Raw genomic sequence first — 10739 nt, 5'->3', positions numbered from 1 at the left:
CCACGCTCGATTTTTAAGATAAATTACATATTACTAACAATAGTTCCGCAAGTTCCTTTTTCAATTCTTTCAGTACTCAGGGATGAATACCATCCGGTCCAGGAGATTTGCTACTCTTCAATTTGTCAAATTCCCCAATTACATCCTCCAGGTTTATAAAGATTTCATTCAGTTTCTCCAGCTCGTCAGCTTTGAATACCATTTCTGGCACCGGTATCTCTCCCAAATCTTTCTTGGTGTAGACCGAAGCAAAGAATTCATTTAATCTCTCCACTGTGGCTTTGTCTTCCCTGATTGCCCCTTTTACCCCTCGGTCATCTAGCGGTCCATCCAATTCTTTTGCCGGCTTATTGCTTTTAATATATCTAAAAAAAATTTTACTATTGGGCTCATTTTCGAAAGACAAGGGCGCCCATCTTTCGACACAAATCGGGAGATGGGCATCCTTCTCCCAGGGTCGCCCAAATCGGTATAATCGAAAGCCGATTTTGGGCGTCCTCAACTGCTTTCCGTCGCAGGGACGACCAAAGTTCCCTGGGACGTGTCGGAAGCATAGCGAAGGCGGGACTGGGGCGTGCTTAAGACATGGGCGTCCTTGGCCGATAATGGAAAAAAGAAGGGCGTCCCTGACGAACACTTGGCCGACTTTACTTGGTACTTTTTTTTTTACAACCAAACCACAAAAATGTGCCATAAATCACCAGATGACCACTGGAAGGAATCGGGGATGACCTCCCCCAGTGGTCACTAACCCCCTCCCACCCTAAAAAATGTTAAAATATTTTTTCCAGCTTCAATGCCAGCCTTAAATATCATACCCAGCTCCATGACAGCAGTATGCAGGTCCCTGGAGCAGTTTTCATGGGTACTGCAGTGCACTTCAGGCAGGCGGATCCAGGCCCATCCCCCTCTACCTGTTAAACTTGTGGTGGTAAATGTGAGCCCTCCAAAACCCACCAGAAACCCACTGTACCCATATCTAGGTGCCCCTTCACCCCTTAGGGCTATGGTAGTGGTGTACAGTTGTGGGGAGTCGGTTTTGGGGGGCTCAGCATACTAGGTAAGGGAGCTATGCACCTGGGAGCTTTTTCTGAAGTCCACTACAGTGCCCCCTAGGGTGCCCGGTTGGTGTCCTGGCATGTCAGGGGGACCAGTGCACTATGAATGCTGGTTCCTCCCACAACCAAAGTGCTTGGATTTGCTTGTTTCTGAGATGGGCGTCCTCTGTTTCCATTATTGCCGAAAATCGGGGACGACCATCTCTAGGGACAACCATCTCTAAGGTCGACCTAAATGTGGAGATTTGGGCGTCCCTGACCGTATTATCAAAACGAAAGATAGCCGCCCATCTTGTTTCGATAATACGGGTCTCCCCGCCCCTTCGGGGGGACATCCTGCAAGAACGCCTTCAGGAAAACTTGGGCACCCCCTGTTCGATTATGCCCCTCTATGTGTTTTTGTCTCCAACGCAATCTTTTTTTCAAAGTCCCTCTTTGCCTTCCTTATCAGTGCTTTGCAATTGACTTGGTATTCCTTATGCTGTTTCTTATTATTTTCAGTCTGTTCCTTCTTCCACTTTCTGAAGGATTTTCTTTTAGCTCTAATAGCTTCCTTCACCTCACTTTTTAACCATGCTGGCTGTCATTTGGTCTTCCTTCCTCCTTTTTTAATACATGGAATATATTTAGCCTGGGTTTCCAGGATGGTACTTTTCAACAGCATCCATGCCTGATGTAAATTTTTGGCCTTTGCAGCTGCTCCTCTAAAATTTTTTCACAGTTCTTCTCATTTTATTATAGTCTCCTTTTTGAAAGTTAAATGCTAACATATTGGATTTCCTTTGTGTACTTACTCTAAAGCCAGTATCAAATCTGATCATATTATGATCACTGTTATCAAGTGGCCCCAGCACCATTATCTCCCGCACCAGATCATGTGCTCCACAAGAGACTAGGTCTAGAATTTTTCCTTCTCTTGTTGGCTCCTGTACCAGCTGCTCCATAAAGCAGTCCTTGCTTTCGTCAAGGAATTTTACCTCCCTAGCATGCCCTGATGTTACATTATTATTGTGTTGATAAGTTTGTTAGCTTCCCTAATTTCAACATTTCTACATCCGTCTGTTCATCCTGGCCAGGTGGTCGGTAGTACACTCTTATCACTATCCTTTTCCCCTTAACACATGGAATTTCAAGATGTATTTTGTTTCCTGCAGAATTTTCAATCTATTTGATTCAAGGCCCTGCTTAACATACAATGCTACCCCTCCACCAATTCGATCCACCCTATCATTAAGATATAATTTGTACCCCGGTATGACAGTGTCCCACTGGTTATCCTCCTTCCACCAGGTCTCAGAGATGCCTATTATATCTAATTTTTCATTTAGTGCAATATATTCTAACTCTCCCATCACGTAGGAAAAAACCAAACCCATGGTTCACCGAAGAGCTGAAAAAACTCAAAACACAAGTCAGAAAGCTAGAACGCACATGGAACAAAAAGAAAGATGAAACCACACTGAATGCCTGGAAATCACTTTGGAGGAAATACAAATATACCATAAAACAGACTAAAAGACAACATTACAAAACAATGATTGGATCAAACTACAAATACACACACAAACTCTTTTACCTTATAAATAACTTACTAGGCACCACACCAGTTACAAACAACAGCAAAGATACACCAGGGGTCGACGACCTCGCGAAATACTTCAAAGAAAAAATTACACAATTACGACTTAAAATACCCACCAGCCCTATTGAATACGCCACACTGCTGAACTGCCTAGACCCAGAAGACGGAATATACCCAGCAGACAGGATCTGGACCAAATTCGAATTACTGCCAGAAGACCTCATCTCTAAAACTCTCAAAAGATTCGCCAAATCCAATTGCAAACTAGATATTTGCCCAAACAATCTCATGAAATCAGCTCCTCAACAGTTCATAATAGACCTAACAAACCATGTAAATTTCATGCTACAAAACGGACTTTTCCCAAAGGAAAAAGGAAAAATTTGACTCACCCCAATACCCAAAGATAAAAAGAAAAACGCGAGCGAAATTACCAACAACAGACCAGTAGCATCTATTCCACTAATAACCAAAATAACTGAAGGGATGGTAACCAAACAACTCACAAATTATCTCAATAAGTTCTCAATACTGCATGATGCCCAATCAGGATTCCGATCGAATCACAGCACAGAAACAGTACTAATTACCCTAATGACCAAATTCAAACAAATGATTGCCACCGGCACCAACATACTCCTCTTACAATTTGACATGCCAAGTGCCTTTGATATGGTCGACCACGGAATCCTATTACACATACTCGAATATTTTGGAATTGGAGGCAATGTCCTAAGTTGGTTCAAGGGGTTCTTAACCATGCGCTCATATCAAGTCACATCAAATTCAACCACGTCTGCAGCATGGACACCTGAATGTGGAGTACCTCAGGGATCCCCCCTCTCGCCAACAATTTTCAACCTAATGATGACCCCCTTGGCAAAACTATCAAATCATAACCTTCACCCTTACATATACGCAGATGATGTAACGATATACATTCCCTTCAAACAAGACATTAACGAAATCTCCAACGAAATCAACCAAAGTCTACATATCATGAATACCTGGGCAGATGCATTCCAATTGAAACTGAACGCAGAAAAAACTCAATGCCTCATACTTACCTCCCAATACAACACAAATAAATTCACCGATATTAACACACCAAAACTACAATTGCCAATCTCCGAAACTTTAAAAATCCTTGGAGTCACTGTCGACCGCCACCTAACACTTGAAACTCATGCAAACAACACAACCAAAAAGATGTTCTACTCCATGTGGAAACTGAAAAGAATAAAACCATTCTTTCTGAGATCCGTCTTCCGTAACCTAGTGCAATCACTCGTACTTAGTCATTTAGACTACTGTAACTCACTATATGCAGGCTGCAAAGAACAAATACTGAGGAAACTACAAACAGCCCAGAATACAGCAGCCAGACTCATCTTCGGAAAACCAAAATACGAAAGTGCAAAACCCTTACGTGAGAAACTGCACTGGCTCCCACTCAAAGAACGTATCACCTTTAAAGTATGCACCTTAGTCCACAAAATCATTCACGGTGAAGCCCTGCATACATGACTGATTTAATAGACCTGCCACCCAGAAACGCTAAAAGAACATCCCGAACTTTCCTCAACCTCCACTTCCCTAACTGCAAAGGGATAAAATACAAAGTACTGCATGCATCAACCTTCTCCTATATGAGCACGCAACTCTGGAATACATTACCACGCAACCTGAAAACGATCTACGAATTAACCGACTTCCGCAAACGATTGAAGACTTATCTCTTCAAGAAAATCTACTGCAAGGATCAAAACACATGAAGCCCATACACACCAACAGAAATGAATCAATACACTCTCCTTGAATTCTCTCACCCCGCATTTCCACCACAATTAATACTCCACCCACAAATAAAATTGTTATACCCTAAGGTTATCCGCTATTGTTCTTTCGCCCCATCTTTTCCCCATTGTATCATTCCATTGTTCTATGCCCCAAAGATGTTCTGACTTGACTCTGTCTCTCATAACTCTTCACAATGTAACCATAATTGTACTGTAACATATTGTATTTCCATCACTCACAATGTATTGTAAGCCACACTGAGCCCGCAAATAGGTGGGAAAATGTGGAATACAAATGCAATAAATAAATAAATAAATAAATAAATTTCTTAGGCTCCTGTCATTCGCATATAGACATTTCAAACTATGTTTGTTGTTCCTATTTACATCATGCTCAGTACTTGACAATATTAATTTGCAATCTTTTGTCTGATTTTTATTTTTATTTAGGGACACCTGATCTACTACAGTCTCTTTTGCAACCTCACTATCAGGATACCCTATCTTCCCTGTTTTGGTGATATCTTTGAAAGATACCTAATCCCGAACCATGTGCTTTTGAGTGACTGTCAGCCTTCCCCCAGTTTCTAGTTTAAAAGCTGCTCTATCTCCTTTTTAAATGCCGATGCCAGCACCTGGTCCCACCCTAGTTAAGGTGGAGCCCATCCTTCCGGAATAGGCTCCCCCTTCCCTAGAATGTTGCCCAGTTCCTTACAAATCTAAAATCCTCCTCTCTGCACCATCGCCTCATCCACGCTTTGAGACTCCGGAGTTCTGCCTATCTCTTTGGCCTTGCACGTGGAACGGGTAGCACTTCGGAAAATGCTACGCTAGAGGTTCTGGATTTGAACTTTCTACCTAAGAGCCTAAATTTGGTTTCCAGAACCTCTCTCCCACATTTTCCTATGTCATTGGTACCCAATGTACCAAGACAGCCGGCTCCTCCCCAGCACTATCTAAAATCCTATCTAGGTGACGCCACCTTCGCACCAGGCAGGCAAGTGACCAGGTGATCCTCAAGTCCACCAGCCACCCAGTTGTCTACATGCCTAATAATCGAATCACCAACTAACCCGCCAACCTAACCCTTCCCACCTGGGCAGTAGCTCCTGGAGGTACATCCTCAGTGCGAGAGGATACTGCATCCCCTGGTGTGCTCGTCCTGTCTGCAGGATTACTTCCAGCTGCACCAGGGTGATGCTCTTCTTTTAGAAGGCCTCCCTCCTCCAAGGCAACACAGGGGCTGCCAGATTGGAGGTGGGACTTCTCTACAACTTCCCTGTAGGCCTCCTCTATATAGCTTTCTGTCTCCTTCAGCTCTTCCAAGTCTGCTGCTCTAGCCTCAAGAGAACGGACTCATTCTTTGAGAGCTAGGAGCTCTTTGCATCAAGCACACACATATAACCTCTCACCAACTGGGAGATAATCATACATGTGGCACTCAATGCAAAAGACTGGATAGCACCCCTCTCACTGCTGGACTTCTGTCTGCATCTTAGCATTATAGAGTTGTTTAATTAAAACTTCTTAAGGTACTAGGGGATATCAGATGAATATAAAGAGCCTTACGATTGGTGTAATTTGTAATTTATTTAGGGTTTGCTTCTTAGAAACTAATTAAATTTAATTAAAACTCTAATGAAAATGCCCCTCTTGCTGTCCTAATTAGAATAATTGACTATATATGAAGAGTTGAGCTAGGGGTGGGTGGGAATGAGGACTGAACTGGGCCCTTCTGTGCCTTCTAGAGACTGTTAATGCTGTGGCAGAAAATTCAAGTTTTAAAACTATGGGGAAAAGGGTATGGAGACTAGCTAATAAAGTGTTCTTCTTTTTTTTTTTAATTCTAATTGTGTTTATCAATATCCTACAATTCCTTTTTTAAACCCTAATCTTTAAGTTACCAAGCACAGAATAAAATAATGTCACTTACCCACAGAGATGTCCTCTTCTCTCAGAACTGTCTAGTGCAGTGAGCTAGGAACTGGGTTCACTTCCCACTGCAGCTCCTTGTAACCCTAGGCAAGTCACTTAACCCTCCATTGCTCCAGAAACAAAACTAAGGGGTCCTTTTACAAAGGCGCACTAGCATTTTTAGCTCATGCTAAAAATAAGCACACTCTAAACATTATAGATGCCCATATCATTAGAGCACACTAAAAACGCTAGTGCGCCTTTGTAAAAGGGCCCATTAGATTGTGAGCCCACTAGAGGCACAGAAGGTAGCTACATAAATAATGTGTATGTAAACCACTTTGGTTGTACCACAGAAAGGTGGTATACCAAATCATGACCCTTAACTGTGTTAAGCCATTGGGGAGGCCTGCACTGTGAAGTGGGCCCCAAGTGAATTCCTGGGCATACAGCGGGAGTTCTCGGCTACTGTTCTGAAGTCTGATCAAGATGAACCATGTGAAAATATGCTTTATGCCTTGCTTGTTGCTTGAGCAAGACCTGAAGGAACTATGTACAGGTTGGCCACATCTGATCCAGACTGTGTCAGCACCTTTTAACTGATATTTATGAAAGAAGTACCATCTGGTGCACATAGCCCAGGATACCACTGTGATGGAGAAATGCAATCCTTGCTGGGAAATGTGTGTTTGAGAGAGCAAATGGCAAGCAAGTGATACAATGGATATGCCCTGATTGAGAACTGTACCAAAGGGGTTGCTGTGTCAGCTGCCATGAGTGTGCAGTATAGTACTTTCCAAAACTAATTGAGCCAGAGACAGCAGGCCATTATATTGCTAAAATCTTTCCTTATGAGCCTGGAAAGATTCTAGAACTGGATGTTATATTAAGGAGGAGACGGGGGGGGGGGGGGGGTGCACCTCCCAAAGCAGGGCACCCGTATGCTCTATCATTGCAGGTCTAGAATAGTACCTCCACCTGTGAACTGGTTTAATTATTTTGTAGTAATGTGAAATGTATGTGATTGTCCAGATAGGATCCCTTTTAATGTTTTGGCTTTCACAGGTTATGCATCTGCCAGGAAGTGGAGTGTTCCTAGCTCAGTATTGTGTTAATGTGATGATTTAGTGTAATCAGTCTGCCTGACTCTTGAAGGGCAGTCAGATGGAATATGGATGTCTCCTAGAGCCAGATGCACAAAGGTCCCGTTAAGAATCCGTCTGCATTTCCAAATCGGTAACAATTTACCGATTTAGAAACACAGAGGGATTCACAAAGAGAATCTCATGCAAATGAGCTGCTCGTTGCTTTTGCGACCCAACTCATTTGCATGCAATATCAGGGAAGCCAGTCGGCTAGCTGAGCATGCGCAGAACAGTCAATTGCAATGCGTGACTGCTCTGCGCATGCTACAGATGGCTCTCATACACGCAGACACGCTATGAGCATGCTACAGACGGCTCTCATACACACAGACAAGCTACGTGTATGATAGCAGTAGATGTAGCCATTTTTTTTTTGGCAAGCACAAAAGCACATTTTGGGGGGGTGGACAGACCTGTGTTGGGGCTCCCTGCCTCCCCGCTGCTGGGAATATGCTTGCTGTCTCAGCTCTGGGCTTTGAGGAATCAGCATCAGAGCTTGGTTCCACCCCCAGCTGTTTCTGCTGCTTCCTTCTATTGGCTGGCTGACATCCTGGAATGCCCATCTCTCTGAAGATGGACTCTCATTGGCTGGCTGCTGTCCCAACTCCTCCTCCCTGCAAGGCTTCCCTGTTGACATCACTCTAGAGCTCTGAGCTAATTGGATCCAAACTTCCTGGTGTCCCCCTCCAGTAGTGAGTAGGCGGGACATCCCAGGCTGACACTATTCAATTGGTTTAGCCCCTCTCTGTTGTGCTTCTAAGCATGGGGGGGGGGATGCTGTTTCCCAGCAGAGGTTGTTTGACCCTTGTCTTTCTTGCATTTTTGGTAAGTCACCATTACTTTTATGCTTTGCATTTACTGCCCCCCCCCCCCCCCCAATTTCTTGCCAGTATAATGTCATCTGAGAAAAGAATCATGGCATGGCTTTCATATACTCGAAGCTACGTGTAAGCTGGTGTACTTTTTTTTTTGTGCTCCATCTTTCCTGCCTTTTTTCTCCCCTTCTCCTACTTGCGATAATGAAGAACCGTCAGGTCCAGACCTCCCGTTAAATTTCCACGGTAAAGGTACGGACTGCTTTTGTGCATGGGGTCCGAAACGGTAGTGATTTGCATTGAATGCACATTATAATAGTCATTAGCTCATTATAATAGCTTTGCATTCCGTTTTCGTTACCTGCTACTGTGACTGGAAAATAGCTCGGAGAACCCTTTTGTGCATTTCCCAGTTTACTACTTGCGCACTAAACTGGCTAGAACTAGTTTAAAAACCACGTTGCTGGCTCATTATTTTTAGTGCATCTGGCCCCTAGTCTGAGTGATACTGTCAGTAAATCATGATTATCTAAAGGCATAGGTTCAGGAGAAGAAACCTAGAGGAACTTGGAGATATGTTAATACATATTTCCCATTTAGTGGAAGCCTATATTACTAAGTGTTCAAGGAATGTGTTTAGATTTTCCAAAGGGGTAATGGAAATGTAATATGTTTGGTGGGTGTAGTTTCCTGCTGCCAGCTAGATCAGAGTGGATGTCTTTTGTTACCTATTTGTTTCTTGTTCAAAAGAGGAATGTAAATGAAATGTGTTTTTTACTGTATTAATTGCATTTTATTCCAGGTTAATGAAGAAAAATTGAAGTACAAAAATTGTAATATTCTTTATCCCTACAGGACAAGAAGTGAAAAAAAGAGTTTATAAAATTTGGGGATTTTAGGTATCCATGGAATGGTGAGAGGGCTCTATAGAGCACTGTCTAGCCAACTTTTTATGTGATAATGGAGGACTGAACTAAATTCTTGGCTTCTAGTTTAAGGCATTGTGGACATGTCACATAATCATTTATCGTTTATTTGTTTACTATACCATCACTTATTGCATTGCAAATCAGAATGGTTTACACATCTAAAAATATACAATAACAAAGTATATCATTTAAACTAGGAAATTCATTTTGTGACATGTCCACAATAGATGCAGAAGCACACTAGATAACATAGCACCACTACAAACAAGAACCTCATGAAGACACAACTCGATACCTTGGTTTAATGAGGAACTGAAAAAACTAAAAACACAAGTTAGGAGGTACGAACGAGCATGGAGTAAAATAAAAGATGAACACACACTCAATGCATGGAAACAAGTGCAAAGGAAATACAAATATGCAATACAACAAACCAAAAGGTCATACTACAAAACCAAAATAGGGCCAGACTACAAAGACACGCATAAACGTTTCCTACTAGTGAGCAAACTACTAGACACCACACCAGTCACTACAACCAACACAGATACCCCATCAGCAGTCAACCTTGCTAAATACTTCAATGAGAAAATTGTAAAGATACGACTCACGTTATCACCTAATACCACCGACCACGAAAAATTCATCGACTGTCTGGACCCAATCCCCAATGAATATCCTGCAGACAGAATCTGGACAAATTTCGCTATACTTACGCATGAATCTGTCCAAATTTCGCTATACTTACTGATGAATCTGTCACCCAAGCGATCAAAAGGTTTGCCAAATCCCACTGTAAACTTGACATATGCCCCAACAACCTAATAAGATCCGCCCCTCAACGCTTCATAACAGACCTCACGAACCACCTAAACTACATGTTACAACATGGACTATTCCCTAAGGATAAAGGAAACATACTACTGACACCAATACCTAAAGACACAAAGAAAAAAGCAAACGATATAACTAACTACCGCCCAGTGGCATCTATCCCTCTGGCAGTCAAACTAATGAAAAGTATGGTAACCAAGCAACTTAACGATTACTTAAACAATTTCTCAATATTACATGAATCTCAATCAGGATTTCGATCCAACCACAGCACCGAAACAGTACTAATTACTCTCCTAACCAAATTTAAGCAAGCAGTCGCAACTGGCAATAGTATACTTCTCCTACAATTCGACATGTCCAGAGTGTTCAACATGGCAAGCCACAAAATACTATTAAATAGCCTAAAATACTTCGGAATTGGAGGAAACGTACTTAGTTGGATCAAAGGCTTCCTAACTGCAAGAACATACCAAGTGATATCAAATTCAATTACATCATCACCATGGAAACCAGAATGTGGAGTACCCCAAGGATCACCGCTTTCACTGACCCTTTTCAACCTAATGATGACACATCTAGCCAAAATGTTATCCAGCCAAGGCCTCAATCCTTTCATCTATGCAGATGATGTCATGATTTACATCCCATTTAAACATGATC

The sequence above is a fragment of the Microcaecilia unicolor genome, chromosome 1 (genome assembly GCF_901765095.1).
Source record: "Microcaecilia unicolor chromosome 1, aMicUni1.1, whole genome shotgun sequence".
NCBI lineage: Eukaryota > Metazoa > Chordata > Amphibia > Gymnophiona > Siphonopidae > Microcaecilia > Microcaecilia unicolor.
Note: the sequence above shows the minus strand (reverse complement) of the source record.